The sequence below is a fragment of the Hordeum vulgare genome, chromosome 6H (assembly GCF_904849725.1).
Source record: "Hordeum vulgare subsp. vulgare chromosome 6H, MorexV3_pseudomolecules_assembly, whole genome shotgun sequence".
Taxonomy (NCBI): Eukaryota; Viridiplantae; Streptophyta; class Magnoliopsida; order Poales; family Poaceae; genus Hordeum; species Hordeum vulgare.
In genome coordinates, this window is record NC_058523.1 from 218,338,306 (window position 1) to 218,358,212 (window position 19,907).

A 19,907-nucleotide genomic window follows, 5' to 3' on the forward strand; every position below is an offset into this window, starting at 1 on the left:
GGATAGGATCGCATCTTGGGCATTACAACCACCCTCCAAAAGCTAATAGATGTGGTAGAACGATGAACTCCTTGCTCTTGTGCTTCAAAAGATAGTCTCCTCAACACTTAATCACTCTCTTACAGATTTGGCATGGGTAGGAGAGATTGATTTTTTGGAAAGCAACTTGGGGAGGCTAGAGATCGAGTTTCAAATGGTTGGATTGGAATCTCTTGATCTCAACACATGAGTAGGTGGCTCTCTCTCTCAGAAAAATGGATCTCACAAGTGTGTGTGTGTGTGTGTGTGTGTGTTATGAGTGCTTCCTCTGCGAAAGAGAGGTGGTGGAGGGGTATATGTAGGCATCCCCCAAAATCCAACCGTTACAACATTATTTCCCAACTCGGTGACACCTAAATGAATCTCGGTGGTACCGAGTTGCACTAAATGTGGCAACTTTTGAATTCTTGGTGAGACAGATATATAAATCTCGGCAGTACTGATAGGATGACCTAGGGCAATTTCCAAATCTCGATGAGATCGATTTCAAACTTGGAAATTCCAATGCTTGAAATCCGCTCAACAGAAAGTTGATCACATGCTTTCGGTGGCACCGATATGAAACTTGGTGGTACCGAGAGAATATGGCTTGGCAAAGGATCTGTCACTGGAAAATCGGTAGGTCCGAGTGGGAAAACTTGGTGGCACTGATTTTGCTGTTTTGGCTTGGGATAGAGATATTTGTGGGAGAATGACTGAATATTTTTGGTGGCTATCTCTAAGCACTTGAGCAACCAATTCATCATAATACCTCACCCCCTTTTAATAGTATTGGCTTTACTATGGACTCAAAAGTGATTTCTAACAAATGTAAAATGTAGAGGCCCCTTGCTTGAAGCTTGAGCCAATCATGTTCCTTGCAGCAAGGGGTTTCTCCTCACAATCCTTTGGTCAATGCTCTTTGTGGACTATACCTAAAATATACTAGGTAAAATTGTTAGACCAAGAGACAATGTATGTTGTCATGAATTATCAAAACCACCAAGGAAGCATATGTGCTTTCAACAAGTGTGAGAAAGGTCTAAAGACCTAACACATAACATAAAAATAAGATAGGCGATGATGTAGCTTACATGTTGCCTAAGGGAAAAGTGCAACTTGCATCAAAACACAAGCAATAAAAAAACAATAAGCACACATGGTTTCATATGAACCATTACACAGACTCCACTTCGCATGAGGGATACAAGACTTATCCTACCCTAGGGGTTCTCGGACTCAAGTGGTGGAGTGCTCGATCTCGTACTCACGCTCCTCTAGGTCTTCCCCCTGGTCATCATCCATACAGGCATCATCACCCGTTGAGGGGGTCGAAGGACGACGAGGTCCATCCCAACAATGCTCCTTCTGTGGATCGGTGAAGAGCGGACGATACTCCTTTGCACTCATGTGATGTCGAGGTGTGGGTGCATCTCTAGCTGGGTGTACTCCTCCTCTGTAAGCGATAGCTGGTCCTCCCTCGGAGGCTCCATCCTTCTTGATCTTGTCTAGCTTTGTGTTGGCTAGTCGGAGTAGCTCGCGAGTGTGTTGAAGTTCCTTACGAAGCTTCACAGACTCCTTAATAAGGTTGTGAGACACACTATTAATGGAGAGGCTGAAGTAGGGTGGTGTTCCATCCTCCGGGGAGGGGATCAACATCCATCTCTCGCCAATATGATCTTTCCCCAAAGGAAAGTGGCGAGTAGCCGGCTCGTCGGCCATATCTGGGATGATGTCTCGAAGGTGGATGAGTGTCTTCCGTGTGTAATGGAATCAGAGAATTTTCCATCTGTCAGTTCTTTGCCATCTGCCAGCAGACGACAAAGAAGATCTCAATCGTCAGCTTCCAAAAAACGGACGACAAAGAAGGGGCTAACAACAAATAAGGTATTTTCCATCAGGCCTTCTTTGTTGTTTGCTAGCTGATGGCAAAAAGACCTAAAGCATACGGCAAAGGGCCTAGATGGGCCCACTCGGCCATGGACCTGGTTAGGTCAAATGGGTGCCTTTTTTGCCGATCGCTAGCACACGTCTGTTAGTCGTCCCCACCCGATGTCGTCTGCCTACTTCCCCCACCCACAGACCGCCACACTGCCCCGAGACGATACCCCCTCCTTTCCCCCCTCTCTCTCCCCCTCTCCAGCGTCGCCCCACCTCCCCACGACGCCCCACATCCTCCCTCCCACCACGGCAGCACCCCACCATTGGAGCCAACCTCTCCCTCGGGGCGGCCCCCCTCCCTGCAGCGCCCCACCTCCTCCCTCGCATTGTGGCAAGCCCCCCTCCCGTGCGCCAGCCCTCCTCCACCGGCCCTCCTCTGGTGAGTTGTTCATCTTCTTCTTCTTTTCATTTCATTACATCTGTTAGTTTAGGTTACCATTAGTTTAGGTTGTTATTAGTATTAATTAGATTAGTGTTTATTCGGTTACTTTTAGTGTAGGTTAATCTGGTTAGTGCAAAAACATAATAAAATGAAGAAGAAGAATAGGAGGAGGAGAAGAAGAGAAGAAGAGGAAGAGGAGGAGGAGAAGGAGGAGGAGGAGGAGGAGAAGAAGAAGAAGAAGAAGAAGAAGAAGAAGAAGAAGAATAAAAATAAGAGAAGAGGAGAAGAATAGGAAAAAGGAAAATAAGGAAGAAGAAGAAGAAGAAACAGACGTGGATAAGAAGAAAAGAAGAAGAAGAAGAAGAAGAAGAAAAGAAGAAGAAAAGAAGAAGAACAAGAACAAGAACAAGAACAAGAAGAAAAAGAATAGAAGAGGAAAAGAGGAGAACAAGAAGAGGAGAAGAATGGGAAAAAGGAAAAGAAGGAAGAAGAAGAAGAATAAAAAGAATAAGAGGAGCAGAAAAGAAGAAGAAGAAGAAGAAGAAGAAGAATAAGAAGAAGAAGAAGAAGAAGAGGAGGAGAAGAAGAAGAGGAGAAGAAGAGGAAAACAGAAGACGAGGAGAAAGCTTAAGAAAAAGAGGAGAAGGGGAGAAGAAGAACAGGAAAACAGAAGAAGAGGAGAAAGGAGAAGAAGAAGAGGAGAAGAATAAAAGGAGAAGAAAAGAAGAAGAAGAAGTAGTAGAAGAAGAAGAGGAGAAAATAGAAGTGGAAAAGTAACTATATATAAAGAGATTTTTCTATCGGAATTGAATATTTGTGTTGATCGGGTGGATATAAATGTGCGGTTGTTTCGTCACTCGAGGGGTGTGGTGTTTGACGACCTCCCCATGCATTCGACGAGCGCTGCCCCTGCAACGGTGAGCACAAACGACCACTGCTCCCCCCTTCATTTGCTTTGTTCCGGTCTTCGTGCCGATGAAGCTTGCTAGCTATAGGTATATTAAATCATTAGTATGCGTGACCACTATGGGTATCCCATTCGAAAGAATTATAGTTATAAATATGCATGCATTTGCATATATTTATAACCGCGGTTCTTTCAAATTGTCCAGCGTTATCCATGGACAACCCGAGTATGTGTAGATTGGGTTCATGGTGGACTCTCATGGCAAAACTGGGTTGAAGGTTTATGGATGCACAAGTAGTATCTCTACTTAGTGCGGAAGTTTTGGTTGATATGAGGTGGAAGCAAGCGTCACATGCTAAGGGATCTCTATGTCATATAACATTGTTCGGAACCAAGCAAACATAATTTATTATGTTGTCTTCCTTGTCCAACATCTACTTCTAAGCATGTAATAGTTTAATGAGTGTTCACAATCATAGATGATGCCCAAGATGATAATATGTGAACCTCTCCTTCTTTATTACTTCTTATTAATTGCAGCAATGACCAAGGTCTACGTTTGTCCACCCTTAACAAGTTTCAATCAACATTCTTTTTATATGTGAAGCCATCACTTCCCATAAGATAATTACATGATCTTTCATGCTTTTATTCTTTCATCCTTCTTTCTTTAGATCATGGCATGAAGCAAGACCCTTAACTAGAACACTCTTTATTATATGACTCACGAGCTCGAATACATCGGGAGTGACACAAAGCAAAACTCAAGCCTAAAACACTAAGAACTTTATTCTACTAGAGAAAGATAAAACCAAAAAGGATCGAACTAAGAAAAGGTAAAGGCAAAATATGTGATGGTGATACGATACCGGGGCAACTCCCCCAAGCTTGGCACAAGCCAAGGGGATTGCCCATACTCGTGCATAGTTGTCTTCCTTTGATGGTGATGGTGGTGGAGTTGTTGCAACCTGGGTTTGATCCTCCCTCTTCCAAGGCATAGGTGCTCCATCATGGAAAGATGATCGAGTCTCCGGAATCCTCAAATCTGCAGCCAACCGTATTGATTTAAATCTATACTCATATTCATAGTTTTTGTTCTGCAGGTCGTAGATCTGGGCTTGGAGGTGATCAATTCTGTCATGGAGCCTGGAGAGGTGCTTCCCGATGTCATTGGCATCGATCTTGTGCTTGTTGGTGAACTCCGTGATCATCATGTGGTTCGCATTGAGTCCGCGTTCCATGATCCCTTGGCACCTGAAGACTTGCTGCTCCATTGCTTCGAGCCTCACTTCCATGCTTCTGGTCTTCTTGGGCCCCTCAACATCACGGATGTGCAGCACCCCCTCACGCATCTTGATAGATTGAGGGTGTTGCAGCACTCCCGCGAGGTAGGGATTGATGACCTTTTCGAAGAACTTGTCCTTCGGAGCTTTTGGGGACGCCATAGCGATCTAGATCTGTCTGCACAGCAGCTCGAAACGAAAACATAGGAAAATTGCGTGATACGAGGGTCAAACCTTTCGGGAGAATATATAATGATTTTTTCCGACCAGAAGGAGTACTCCGTAAGAAAACGGAGTCCGGGAGGCACACGAGGTGGTCACAAGCCCCCCAGGCGCGGCCAGGGGGTGGCCCGCGCCTGGCAGGCTTGTCGCCTCCTCGTGCGCCTTCCGGACTGCTTACATTTTTTTAATTTTCTAAAAATTCCAAAACGGAGAAAAATTCCTACTGAAAAAGTTTTGGATTCGGTTTACTTACCGAATCACATACCTCTTCATTTTCGGAGTATGAAACAGGCTGATAAATATCCCTTATGTACTCCTCCGGAGTTATGGTATTGATAATATGGCTTTCAACATTTATGGGAGTACCTGAGATATAATGCTTGATTCTTTGCCCATTTACCACTCTCGGAAAATTACCTTCCGTGTTGTTGATCTTGATGGCTGCGGAACGATACACTTCCTCAACAATGTAAGGACCTTCCCATTTAGAGAGAAGCTTGCCTGCAAAAAATCTTAAACGAGAATTATATAGCAAGACATAATCACCTACATTGAACTCATGTTTTTGTATCCTTTTATCATGCCACCTCTTAACCTTTTCTTTGAACAACTTGGCATTTTCATATGCCTGAGTTCTCCATTCATCAAGTGAGCTAATATCAAATAACCTCTTCTCACCAGCAAGTTTGAAATCAAAGTTGAGCTCTTTGATTGCCCAGTGAGCCTTATGCTCTAGCTCAAGAGGTAAATGACATGCTTTACCGTAAACCATTTTGTACGGAGACATGCCCATGGGATTCTTAAAAGCAATTATATAAGCCCATAGTGCATCATCAAGCTTCTTAGACCAATTCTTTCTAGACCTATTGACAGTCTTTTGCAGAATTAGTTTAATCTCTCTATTACTTAGCTCTACTTGACCACTGGACTGAGGGTGATAGGGAGATGCAACTCTATGGTTTACATCATACTTGGCAAGCGTTTTACGGAAAGCACCATGAATGAAATGTGAACCACCATCAGTCATCAGATATCTAGGAACTCCAAATCTAGGGAAATAACCTCTTTAAGCATCCTAATAGAGGTGTTATGATCAGCACTACTAGTTGGGATAGCTTCTACCCACTTAGTAGCGTAATCAACACCAACTAGGATATGAGTATACCCGTTGGACTTTGGGAAAGGTCCCATATAATCGAAACCCCAGACATCAAATGGTTCAATGACAAGTGAATAATTCATAGGCATTTCCTGACATTTACTAATATTACCTATTCTTTGACATTCATCACAAGACAAGACAAACTTACGGGCATCCTTGAAGAGAGTGGGCCAATAGAAACCTGATTGCAATACCTTGTGTGCAGTTCTATCTCTCGCATGGTGTCCTCCGTAAGCCTCGGAGCGACACTTCTGTAGGATCTGTCCCAGTTCATGCTCAAGTACACAACGTCTAATAACACCATCTACTCCTTCTTTATAAAGGTGAGGATCATCCCAAAAGTAATGTCTCAAACCAAAGAAGAATTTCTTCTTTTGCTGGTAAGTGAAACTAGGTGGTATATATTTGGCAACGATATAATTTGCATAATCAGCATACCACGGTGTACTACGTGAAGCATTGATGACATTCAATTGCTCATCAGAAAAGCTATCATCAATAGGTTGTGGGTCATCAAGAACATTCTCCAACCTAGACAAGTTATCTGCTACGGGGTTCTGAACTTTTCACATGCAAACATGACTACTAAAAATTCCATTTCAGTAGTAGCATAGTTTCTTTGGGCACTGTCTAGAGTTTTACTAGCATAGTGAATAACATTCAACTTCTTATCAACTCTTTGTCCTAGAACAGCGCCAACAACATAATCACTAGCATCACACATGATTTCAAAAGGTAAGTTTCAATCAGGTGGTTAAACAATACGTGCAGTTATCAAGGCCTTTTTAAGTATTTCGAAGGCTTCCTCAGAATCATCATCAAAAACAAAAGGAATATCCTTTTGCAAGAGATTGGTAAGAGGTCTAGAAATCTTAGAGAAGTCTTTAATGAACCTTCTATAGAAACCAGCATGACCAAGGAAACTTCTTATACCTTTGATATCTGTAGGGCATGGCATTTTCTCGATCGCATCAACTTTAGCCTTATCGACTTCAATACCTCTTTCAGAAATTTTATGTCCTAAGACGATGCCTTCATTAACCATAAAGTGGCACTTCTCCCAATTGAAGACAAGATTGATATCTTTACATCTCTGCAAAACTTGATCAAGGTTGTTGAGGAAATCATCAAAAGAAGACCTGTAAATGGAGAATTCATCCATGAAAACCTCAACAATCTTTTCACAAAAGTCAGAGAATATAGCCATCATACATCTTTGAAAGGTAGCAGGTGCATTACATAAGCCAAAAGGCATACGTTTGTAAGCAAAGGTACCGAAAGGGCAGGTTAAAGTGGTTTTCTCCTGATCAGATTGTGCAATAGGTATTTGGGAGAAACCAGAATAACCATCTAGAAAGCAGAAGTGTGTGTGTTTAGACAGTCTTTCTAGCATTTGGTCGATAAAAGGCAAAGGGTAATGATCTTTCCTAGTGGCTTTATTCAATTTCCTAAAATCAATCACCATCCTATAGCCAGTAATAATCCTCTTTGGGATCAATTCATCCTTATCATTAGGGACAACGGTAATACCTCCCTTCTTAGGGACGCAATGCACCGGACTTATCCAATCACTATGAGCAACATGATAGATAATACCTGCTTCCAGGAGATTTAGTATTTCTTTTCTTACTACCTCTTTCATCTTAGGATTTAATCTCCGTTGATGATGAGCAACTGGTTTGGAATCAGGATCGGTTTTAATTTTGTGCTGGCATAGAGTGGGACTAATGCCCTTAAGATCATCAAGAGTATATCCAATAGCAGCACGATGCTTCCTCAGAGTTTTTAGTAACTTCTTTTCTTCATGCTCTCAGAGGCTAGCACTAATAATAACAGCATATATCTCTTTTTCATCAAGATAAGCATACTTAAGAGTATCAGGCAACTGTTTAAGCTCGAACACAGGATCACCCTTTGGTGGGGGTGGATCTCCAAGCAATTCAACAGGCTAATTATTCTTAAGGATATGATGTTGTTCAAAGATAACTCTATCTATATCATTCCTTTCATCCATATGCATATCATTTTCATGCTCAAGCAAGTATTGATCTAAAGGATCAGTAGGAGGCACAGCAATAGAAGCTAGAGCAATAATTTCATCCTTACTAGACAACTCTTTTTCATGAGGTTGTCTACCAAACTTGGAGAAATTGAACTGATGTGACACACCTTCAAAGCCAACAGTGACAGTTTGCTTCTCACAATCAATATGAGCATTGACAGTATTGAGAAAAGGTCTGCCAAATATGATGGGACAAAAGCTATCTTGTGTGGTAGCAAGAACAAGAAAATCAGAAGGATACTTAGTTTTACCACACCAGACTTCGACATCTCTCACAATTCCCAAAGGGCAGATGGTATCTCTATTGGCAAGTTGAATAGTGACATCAATAGGTTCCATCTCGACAGGTGCAATCTCATCTTTAATTTCATCATATAAAGATTGAGGTATTGCACTAACACTAGCACCCATGTCACATAAACCATGATAACAATGATGTCCTATCTTAACAGAAACAACAGGGGTGCCAACAACAGGCCTATGTTTGTCTCTAGCATGTGGTTTAGCAATTCTAGCAGCATCTTCACAGAAGTGAATATCATGGCCATCAACATTTTCGGACAGGAGATCTTTGATAATAGCCATGCTAGGTTCAACTCTAATTTTCCTAGGCGGTGTAGGTTTTCTAATGTAGCCCCTACATATCACAGTTGAAACTTTAGAATGATCTTTTATCCTAACAGGGAAAGGTGGTTTCTCAATGTAAGCATTGGGAACAATATGATCATTATAAGCAATGACTTTATCTTCAACTGGATTGGGTTTAACTACATTGACTTCTAAGGGAGGATGATATTTAAACCACTTCTCTTTAGGGAGATCAATATGAGCAGCAAATGATTCACACAATGAAGCTACTATCTCAGAGTCAAGTCCATATTTAGCGCTAAAATCACAAAAAGTATTTGTTTCAACAAAGGATTTAAGGCAATCGAACTTAAGATTCATACCTCACTCCTTACCTTCATCAAACTCCCAATCTTCAGAGTTGCGTTTAATTCTTTCCAATAAATTCCATTTGAAGTCAATATCTCTCTTCATAAAAGAACTGCTACAAGAAGTGTCGAGCATGGTACGATTGTCATGAGAAAGCCGAGCATAGAAGTTCTGAATAATAATTTCTCTCGAGAGCACATGGTTGGGGCATGAATATAACATTGACTTAAGCCTCCCTCAAGCTTGAGCGATGCTTTCTCTGTCACGAGGCCAAAAATTATAAATATAATTCCGATCACGATGTACTAGATGCATAGGATAAAACTTTTGATGAAATTCCAATTTCAATCGGTTGGAGTTCCATGATCCAGTATCATCACATAGCATATACCATGTCAATGCTTTATCCCTCAAAGATAAGGGGAAGACCTTCTTCTTGACTTCACCCTCGGGCAAACCTGCAAGCTTAAATAAACCACAAACTTCATCTACATTGATTAGATGCAAGTCGGGATGTGATGTTCCATCTCATGTAAAAGGATTAGCCAATAGTTTCTCTAGCATACCCGAAGGAAATTCATAACAAATATTTTCAGTAGGTGCAGCAGGTTGAGGAGCAACTCCTTGTGCTTTCGTTCGAGGTGAAGATACCCCAACAAGCTCCTCAAAGGATTAGTTTCCATAGTGACAAGTGACAATAAATTTCAGCACACTATATAAATGTTTCCTTACCAAATTCCACTTACCAAAGGCGCTTCACGTCCCCGGCAATGGCGCCAGAAAAGAGTCTTGATGACCCACAAGTGTAGGGGATCTATCATAGTCCTTTCCATAAGCAAGTGTGTCGAACCCAACGAGGAGCAGAAGGATCTGACAAGTGGTTTTCAGCAAGGTATTCTCTGCAAGCACTGAAATTATCGGTAACAGATAGTTGTGTGGTAAGATGATTCGCAGCAAGTAGCAAGTAACAATAGTAACAACGGTGAAGAAAAGTGGCCCAATCCCTTTTGTGGCAAGGGACAAGCCTAAACAAACTCTTATAGGAGGTAAAGCGCTCCTGAGGACACATGGGAATTTCTGTCAAACTAGTTTTCATCATGTTCATATGATTCGCGTTCGCTATTTTGATAGTTTGATATGTGGGTGGACCGGTGCTTGGGTGCTGCCCTTACTTGGACAAACATCCCACTTATGATTAACCCCTCTCGCAAGCATCCGCAACTACTAAAGAAGAATTAAGGCAAAGTCTAACCATAGCATTAAACTAGTGGATCCAAATCAGCCCCTTACGAAGCAACGCATAAACTAGGGTTTAAGATTCTGTCACTCTAGCAACCCATCATCTACTTACTACTTCCCAATGCCTTCCTCTAGGCCCAAATAATGGTGAAGTGTTATGTAGTCGACATTCACATAACACCACTAGAGGAAAAACAACATACAACGCATCAAAATATCGAACGAATACCAAATTCACATGACTACTTATAGCAAGACTTATCCCATGTCCTCAGGAACAAAAGTAACTACTCACAAAGCATAATTATGTTCATGACCAGAGAGGTATTGAATAGCATCAAGGATCTGAACATATAATCTTCCACCGAGTAATCCAACTAGCATCAACTACAAAGAGTAATTAACACTACTAGCAACCTTACAAGTACCAATCGGAGTCGCGAGACGGAGATTGGTTACAAGAGATGAACTAGGGTTTGGAGATGAGATGGTGCTGATGAAGATGTTGATGGAGATGAGTCCCCTCCGATGAGAGGAGTGTTGGTGATGACGATGGCGATGATTTCCCCCTCCGGGAGGGAAGTTTCCCCGGCAGGACGACCCTGTCGGAGCTCTAGATTGGTTCTGCTCAAGTTCCACCTCGTGGCGGAGGCGATTCCTCCCGAAAGCCTCCTCTTGATTTTTTTCTGGAACGAAACCCTCCTTATAGCAAAAGAGGGGAGCCAGAGGGCCAACACGGAGCCCACAAGCCCCCTAGGCGCGGCTAGGGGGTAGGCCGCGCCTAGCAGGCTTGTGGCCTCCTAGTGGCTCCCCTCTGGTACTTCTTCCGCCTAGTATTTTTTATAAATTCCAAAATAATTCCTTGTTGATTTTCACGGCTTTTGGAGTTGCGCAGAATAGGTATCTCAAACTTGCTCCTTTTTCAGGCCAGAATTCCAGCTGTCGGCATTCTCCCTCTTCATGTAAACCTTGTAAAATAAGAGAGAAAAGGCATAAGTATTGTACCGTGAAGTGTAATAACAACCCATAAAGCGATAAATATCAACATAAAAGCATGATGCAAAAATGGACGTATCAAAGCAAAACAAACTTTCTCAATTCATGGGGACAACTTGCAACTAATGCACGTGAGCTCAGGGGGAGTCACCTCTTACACCTTACATATACTTCATGTACGAGACATAAAGATAGTGCTTATGAAAGTTTCCAACACTATCATAATGTTCAACAAATCATGGAAAGGATAAACAATGTTATCGATGGGCTCAACAACAGTTCCTCATGGTTTCCATATAAACGGAATTCCATAACAATGTGAACAATGTGGTAGCATCGGCCAGACCACCAAAAGATATAATGGTGTATGCTCGAGGAAAACAACCACGAGTAGGACAACATTAAGATCTTTGGTTCTGGTTTTGATTCGACGATAGCCCACACTCAAATCAAAAGATTGGACAAGATGATAGGTGCGACAATTGATCACAAGCACCTATCAATGAAGATATACTCTTTCTTCAAGGCTCACACAACACAAAAGATATCCCTTTGGGATAAACTAAGTCAGGCAAAGCTTTTATCTTCCAACTCTCCAAGTTATTGTTTAGCTTAACCAACTAGTTCAAGGGTATCCAACACAGATTCTTGGAGAAGGTGGTTTATTGGAAAATCAGCTTCATCTCAAATTCAACATAACGGTCAAGGAACACTTTGGTGATACTTCTGAGAAGGTATTCGGAAAATCACGAACCACCAGTATGTCATTGAGCTCGAGAACAAACTCGCTTTTCATGGAAAGATGATATGATCAATAGAGCGAGGGATTGCAATCCTAACTCACTCACCTGAAAGTGCACCAGGAAAAATGGACTAGGTTGCACAATCAAACTTCGAATGGTGATTCAATAACCAACACACTAAGAATGAATTTATTTTCCATTAACTTACAAGGCAACAAGGTTGCTAGGAGTATTGATTTCAAACAACATTATTTGCTTGTTGGCATTCCGGTTAACGCCAACATGGAGACTGAGAAATGAATAATTATGGCGAGAAGTATAACTACATCAATAATTCATAAGAGGTTGTGCAATTCTCATGACATTCATGACATAAAGAGGGTAATACTTCAGTGTGAAACAGAGCAAAAGCTGGATTGGCATTTGATCTGCAAAATACAACTTCATTGACCCAATCCCAAAAACGGATGAGGCAATGGAGTTTGCTTCTCCGAGTCATTCTGAAATAGAATTGCTTGACAGACCACAAGAATAATATGCATCAATGAATACGGATGCACAATACTCTTGACTATCCACTGATATCTAAATTAAGGTCAAAATACAAGTGAGGAGTAACAACTCAAAGAGCACATAATTTTTCTGAGTTGTGAATGCATAGATTAGCATGTCGAACGAGTTCGACATAATTCTTCCTAATAACCATGCAGAAAGGAAGAATTGGTAGAGTCAAAACTATGGAATGGAGAACTCATCACGATGTTGGAAATATGCCCTAGAGGCAATAATAAATTGGTTATTATTATATTTCCTTTTTCATGATAATCGTTTATTATCCATGCTAGAATTGTATTGATTGGAAACTCAAATACATGTGTGGATACATAGACAACACACAGTCCCTAGTGAGCCTCTAGTTGACTAGCTCGTTGATCAAAGATGGTCAAGGTTTATTGGCCATAGACAAGTGTTGTCACATGATAACGGGATCACATCATTAGGAGAATGATGTGATGGACAAGACCCAAACTATAAATGTAGCGTATGCTCGTGTCAGTTTATTGCTACTGTTTTCTGCATGTCAATGTATCTGTTCCTATGACCATGAGATCAAGCAACTCCCTGACACTTGAGGAATACCTTGTGTGTATCAAACATCACAACGTAACTGGGTGACTATAAAGGTGCTCTACAGGTATTTCCGAAGGTGTCTGTTGGGTTGGCGTGGATCAAGGCTGGGATTTGTCACTCCATGTGATGGAGAGGTATCTCGGGGCCCACTTGGTAATACAACATCACAATAAGCCTTGCAAGCAATGTGACTAAGGAGTTAGTCACGGGATCTTGTATTACAGAACGAGTAAAGAGACTTGCCGGTAACGAGATTGAACTAGGTATAGAGATACCGACGATCGAATCTTGGGCAAGTAAGATACCGATGGACAAAGGGAACAACATACGGGACTAACTGAGTCCTTGACATAGAGGTTCAAAAGATAAAGATCTTCGTAGAATATGTAGGAGCCAATAAGGGCATCCAGTGTTGTATAACGTTGCATGGGAAACAAAAAAATTCCTACACACACGAAAGACCTTTCATGGTGATGATCATCAACGAGAGGGGAGATCGGATCCACATACCCTTGTAGATCACTAAGCGGAAGCGTTAAGAAACGCGGTTGATGTAGTCGAATGTCTTCGCGATCCAATCATGATTCGTCCCACGAACTCCGTCCTGATCTAGTACCGAACGGACGACACCTCCGTGTTCAGCACATGTACAGCTCAATGATGATCTCCGCCTTCTTGATCCAGCAAGAGAGACGAAGAGGTAGCTGAATTCTTCGGCAGCACGACGGTGTGGCGGTGATGGTGGTGGAGCTAGTCTGGCAGGGCTTCGTCGTGCCGTACCGAACTAGCTACGGGGTGTCAGGAAGTAGTGGAGGGAGAGAGGGCTGCACAAAGGCTTGGGGTGCCAAAAGTCTCTCAAACCTCCACTATATATAGGAGGAACAAGAGGGAGGGTGGCTTGCCTCCTACTCCCAGTAGGAGGGTTCGGCCAAGCCCAAGAGGGAGGAGTCCTCCTCCAATTCGGTTTGGTGGAGGAGTCCTTCCCATCTTGTCCACCTCCTTCCTCTTTTTGCTTTCACCCGAAATAGGCTTATTGTGTTGGCCTCACCAGCCCACTAAGGGCTGGTGTGCCCCCATGGACCTACTAGGTCATCTCCCGAGTGAGTGGCCCCTCCCGGTAAAATCTCGGAACCCATTCGTCCCTCGCGGTACTATACTGGTAATGCCCGAAATCTTGTCAGAAGGCAAATGCAACAATCTATATATCAATCTTCATTTGCGGACCATTCCGGAAACCCTCGTGACGTCCTGTATCTCATCCGGGACTCCAAACAAAATTCGGTTACCAACATAAATAATTCAACTATATCGAAATGTCACTGAACCTTAAGTGTGCAGACCCTATGGGTTCGAGGACTATGTAGACATGACCAAGACACTCTCTGGTCAATATCCAATGGTGGGACCTAGATGCCAATATTGGATCCTACATATTCTACAAAGATCTTATCGGTTGAACCTCAATGTCAAGGATTTAGGTAATCCCATATAATGTTCCCTTTGTCCCTCGGTATGTTACTTGCCCGAGATTCGATCGTCGGTATCTCCGTACTTATTTCAATCTCGTTACCGGCATGTCTCTTTAATCATTTTGTAATACAAAATCCCTTGGTTAACTCTTTAGCCACATTGCTTGCAAGGTTTGTTTGTGATGTTGTATTACCGAGTGGGCCCCGAGATACCTCTCTGTCATACGGAGTGACAAATCCCAGTCTTGATCCATTCTAACTCAACGGAGATACGTGTAGAGCACCTTTATAGTCACCCAGTAACGTTGCAACGTTTGATACACATAAGGCATTCCTCCAGTGTTAGTGAGTTACATGACCTCATGGTCAAAGGAACATATACTTGACATGCAGAAAACAATAGCAACAAAATGACACGATCACATGCTATGTTTATAGTTTGGGTCTTGTCCATCACATCATTCCCCTAATGATGTGATCCCGTTATCAACTAGCAACACTTTTCTATGGCTAGGAAACCTTAACCATCTTTGATTAACGAGCTAGTCAACTAGAGGCTCACTAGATACATTGTTTTCTCTATATATCCACAGATGCATTTGTGTTTCCATTCAATACAATTATCTTGAAACAGGAAATATAATAATAAATGATTATCTTGAAACAGGAAATATAATAATAACTATTTTATTATTGCATCTACGGCATATTTCCCATAGTCTCCCACTTGCACTAGAGTCAATAGTCGAGCTTCACATCTCCATGTGATTTATAATGTAATGAATCTAACACCCATATAGATCTGGTGTTGATCATGTTTTGCTCGTGGAAGAGGCTTAGTCAGCGGATCTGCAACATTCAGATCCGTGTGCACTTTGCAAATATTTATATCCTCCTCTTTGATGTAATAGCGGATGGCATTGAAGCGTCGCTTTATGTGTCTGGTCCTCTTATGAAACCTTGGTACCTTAGCTAGAGCAATGGCACCAGTGTTGTCACAGATCAGATAGATTGCGTCGAGTGCACTTGGCACTACTCCAAGATTTGACATGAACTGCTTCATCCAGACACCCTCCTTAGCCGCCTCTGAGGCATCTATGTACTCCGCTTCACATGTAGAATCAGCTACGACGCTTTTCTTCGAACTGCACCAGCTTACCGCACTCCCATTAAGAATAAATATGCATCCGGTTTGTGACTTAGAGTCATCTGGATCAGTGTCGAAGCTTGCATTGACATAACCCTTTACGACGAGCTCTTCGTCACCTTCATAAACGAGAAACATTTCCTTAGTCCTTTTCAGGTACTTCAGAATAGTCTTGATCGTTGTCCAATGCTCCACTCCTGGATTACTTTGAAACCTGCCTTACATACTTATGGCAAGGCTGACATCCGGTCTTGTACACAACATTGCATACATGATAGACCCTATGGCTGAAGCATAGGGGACGTGATGAGGACATGACTACATTTGATATTATCAGAATCATTGCATTTGTGTATTTATTTGAGGTGATCTCTGATAAAACTCATGCAATAATTTATTTATGTTATCCGGAACAAAAATACTTCACCTGTTTTTATTTTATGCCTAAATGCAGAATGGCCGAACACTTGTATGAATCACGTGTGATGACAAGGGAAGAGGAAATGGTTGGATGCTATTCAAGAGGTCTTCTCATGTAAAAGTAAATAATTAGTTGTTGTTCAAGAAGTTCTCTCAAGTCACTTTTAGCCCAAGAGAAGATAGAGTCCAAGTCTTTCACGTTCTGGACTCAGATTTGGACTGCACAGACATACGTGTACCAAAACGCCTACAACTTTTTCATCCGGACTCAAAATTGTGTGATTCTTTTTGGGCTGCAAATTTGATTTTACTGGCTTTCAGACCCAATTGGAATCACCATCAAATTACTCCGGAGCATGGAGATCTCGACCGAAAACAATGACGTTGCACCAGAATCCGAGTCAAACAACAAATCCAAAGGTGTTGCACCACCTCCACTTGGGCCCATAGGCCTTGTACGACCTAGGGTTAGTTTTAGGCTGCCTTGGATGTCCTCCCACCTCCTTGGCCACCACCCATTGCTCCTATATAAGTAGATCAACCTAGTAGCTTTTTTGCTTGGGGATTTGTTTAGTTAAAAGTTAGCCATTGCAACTTCGTGTACTTCGTTTTTGTCCAACGACCAGACTAAGACCGCTTTCGGATCCCCACCCTTATCAATAATTCATCTATATTCGCAATATTTAGATTGCAATATCAAATTCTTGCTTGTTCTTCGGTTGCTTGTAGGAATAGACCTTCGTGGTCAGGTTGATTGTGCTCCGGCATGGTCAATAACCTCTCAGAGATTGGTTTAGCGAGTGCTAAGGCACAATGTCGTGCACGTTTGTAGTCGAATCGTCAAAGTCGTCTCCACCAAATCGATAGTTATCATCTCATCGAAAGATCGGACACCCTCGCCTCTATCAAGTGGCAACCGCTATCAAGTGGTATCAAGCCACAAGTGCAATATCAAGTGGTATCAGTTTTCAGGTTGCTCGATGAGAATTCCCAGTTATCCATAGATTAGATTTATTTTTCTTACCTATTACCCCAGAAAAAATAGTTAGATCTAGTCATCCCTTGTCCAAGACAGTCTGAGCCTTTGCAATTTAATTTTTTGTGCTTGCATAGTTGAATTATCGGTTGCATCGTCGTGTCAAGTTGCTGGTCTTAGCGTCTAGACTTTTAGAGTTTCGAGTTCTGTTGACAAGCTGTCACGTCCTCGCCGCACCATCCTCATCGCTGCTTCCATATACCACCACCAAGCCACCGTCATCCCTTCCGTTGTCGCCCACCACCATCCATCAATATTCACCACGTGCTTCAATTGTTCATTTTCATTATCATATTTGAGGTCATTCGCATATGTGCTTGATCCAATCTGCATCTTAATTGGCTGTTCGAGAGAAGAGAAAAAAAAGTGAGAGAAAAAAGTGAGAGAAAAAAAAAGTGCGAGAAAAAAGAGAGAAGAGAAAAAAATACAAATTTCGAATCTATCTAGAGTCAATCCCGTATGTGAATTCGCATTGAAAACTCTTTTGTGCACTGTTCGGTAAAACAGGTGTATCTTCCTCATAAGATGTCCGTTTTGGCTCCGCGAGTACTCAAATTTGAGCTATCGACGAGAAACACTGAATAGTTGATCAAGCTAGTTTATTATTGTCTCCTCCAAATCGGCTTCGAAATAGGACTTTTTGGCCTCCGAATGTCAGGAACACAGTTTGTCAATATTTTTCAGGTCCACTCCCGAATTTTTTGAGTCCTCATACGATCTCGGAATTGAGTGATTCTTTTTGCATTCGAAAGCTTGAGTCAGTAGCATTATTGAGAAAAAATATCATAAATTTCACACAATATTTTCAACAGGAAAGTTCTAAAGATAGTTTTGGTTTATCCTGCTTGGGGTCATTTATCATCACTATCTTTACTGCCATTGTGATCTTCACTTATATCTTCCTATCCAGAGCTACTTCATATCATCCATTGCTGCTATTTGTGCTTTGACGTGACTCCATTAGTGTTCTAGGCTCGCATCTCTAGTACGGTCTAGCCTAGGACCAGCACAGTATCGTCGTTGAGCGTTTATTCAGCATTGCATCTCTGAATTGATTATTGGTAATCTTTTGCTACCATACATTAAGCCTTCCTAGCTCCACATATTTCTACACCGTGTATACACACATTTACCTAGTAATCGCTTTACTCAATCTTCGAAGATATTGACACCGTCGGTTGCCGGTCACCGCCTGCTGCATGTTAAGAATTTGTAAGACATTGATATTTGCTTTACCGTGAGCGTTTTACCACCACATCCTCGTAGTTCATAAGAACAGTATTCTTGGATTTTTGTTTCTTGTTTCTACTAGTCATGACAGGATTCATAGTTGTCAGTTCATGGGCTTCTTCGATCGTGGGAGACGTGCCACCACAACAACTGTTACTAGAGGTGCAGAGAGATACAAATGCACATCATGAGGTTAATGTTTCTATACCACCATTTAATAGCCGTTTTAGACCTGCTTTATACATTAAATGGGAATTTGAAATAAATGATATATTTGCTTCCCATAATTTTGCTGAACATAAGAAAGTTAAGGTCGCGGTTGGTTCTTTCACCGGTTATGCTTCGGTTTGGTGGAGCGAATATTGTCGGTTACACCCTCATTATAGACCTACTACTTGGTATGATTTGAAACTTGCCATGAGACACGCATTCGTTCCTACTTATTATACTCCTGGCATGATTAAAAAGCTACAACATTTAAAACAAGGTAGTGACACCGTAACAAAATATTATGATGATTTACAAACAGCCTTGTTGCATTCCTCATTAGAAGAAAGTGAAGAAGATTTTATGGATAGATTTTGGGGAGGGTTAAACAATGATATTCAGGAGAGACAAATTCATGAAAAGTGTTATCCTATGGATCGTTTGTTTCGTCTTGCTTGCAAAGCTGAACTAGAAATAAACGACGTATTGCCCACAAGGAGAACGAGCGCATTGTGCTTATTCCAAGAGTTGATATGGTTGTTCCTTCAACTACTAGGCGTACGATGATAACCACATCAATTGTTGTGAGCGATACATCACCTTCACCATGTGACATGTTACCATCGAGAGTGCCTACATCATCTGAGTTGATCATAAGAGGTAATGAAAAAGGTACGTATCTTCCACCTCCACATGAGTATGATGAATGCCTTGTCAATTGCAATGTACCCTGTGATGAGCCACCTATTACTTTGATCACACCACCTATTTTAGAGAACTACGTTGATGATTTGACTTTGCCGTGTGATCAAACAACTACAATATCAACAATTTTGAGTGCGCCCATTGAATTAACTATTGTTGAGAAAAAACCATGTGAAAAAAGAGAATAAATCACATTTGGATCAAATATGTTTGAAAATAATTGTTCCAGGGGTGCGGCTAGTCAACCCTGACGTGGCCTGGTGAAAGCTCACATGTGGAGCTCATTAGTTACTGAAACAACTATTTGATCTAGTGTGGTTTTAATTAAGATTAATCTAATTACAATTAGTCAGGGGGGCGGTCCCACATGTCGTTGACCCACAGAGGTCAAATCCCTGGTCAATGGGATCAAACCAGTCGGCGTTTAGCCGCCGGTAGCAGCACACGTGGTGGAAGGCTCGGATTTGGTCCTCTGGCGACCAAATGAATGGCGGAGGGGCTCTTCATGGAGCTGAGACTCGCCCGCATCCATCGCGGTGGTTGGAGCACAGGCGCACTGGAGCGATGCCGACGATGAGCTCAGCGGCGGCCGGAGCTCGGCTAGCGCGGGCGTCGTGCTACAAGGCACGGGAAAGCAAGCTAAAGAGCCCCACTGGTTCCTTGGGCGACCA